Here is a 606-nt window from a genome sequence, read left to right on the forward strand (position 1 = left end):
CGTAAAACACACGACGGAAAGCAGCCTTGCCCACCAGAAAGACAAGTTCCAGCCCGACCCACCGGAACACAGGCACCAGGCCCTTCCACCAGGAAGCCAACACAAGCCACTGAACCAAACTTACCCACTGGGGGCAGATACCAAAGACAATGGGAACTACAAACCTGCAGCCTGAGAAAAGGTTACAAACACAATAAGTTAAGCAAAATGAGAAGACAGAGAAACACTCAGCAGATGAAGGAGCATGATAAAAACCCACCAGACCAAACAAATGAAGAGGAAATAGGCAGTCTACCTGAAAAAGAATTCAGAGTAATGATAGTAAAGATGATCCAAAATCTTGGAAATAGAATGGAGAAAATACAAGAAACGTTTAATAAAGACCGAGAAGAATTAAAGAGCAAACAAACAATGATGAACAACACAATAAATGAAATTTAAAATTCAATAGCAGAATAACTGAGGCAGAAGAATGGATAAGTGACCTGGAAGATAAAAATAGTGGAAATACGGCTTCCCTGGTGGCGCAGTGGTTGAGAGTCCGCCTGCCAATGCAGGGGACACGGGTTCATGCCTCAGTCCAGGAAGATCCCACATGCTGCGGAA

This window comes from Aethalodelphis obliquidens, unplaced genomic scaffold, assembly GCF_003676395.1.
Source record: "Aethalodelphis obliquidens isolate GAN/ISIS:26980383/991018 unplaced genomic scaffold, ASM367639v1 scaffold13, whole genome shotgun sequence".
Lineage (NCBI taxonomy): Eukaryota > Metazoa > Chordata > Mammalia > Artiodactyla > Delphinidae > Aethalodelphis > Aethalodelphis obliquidens.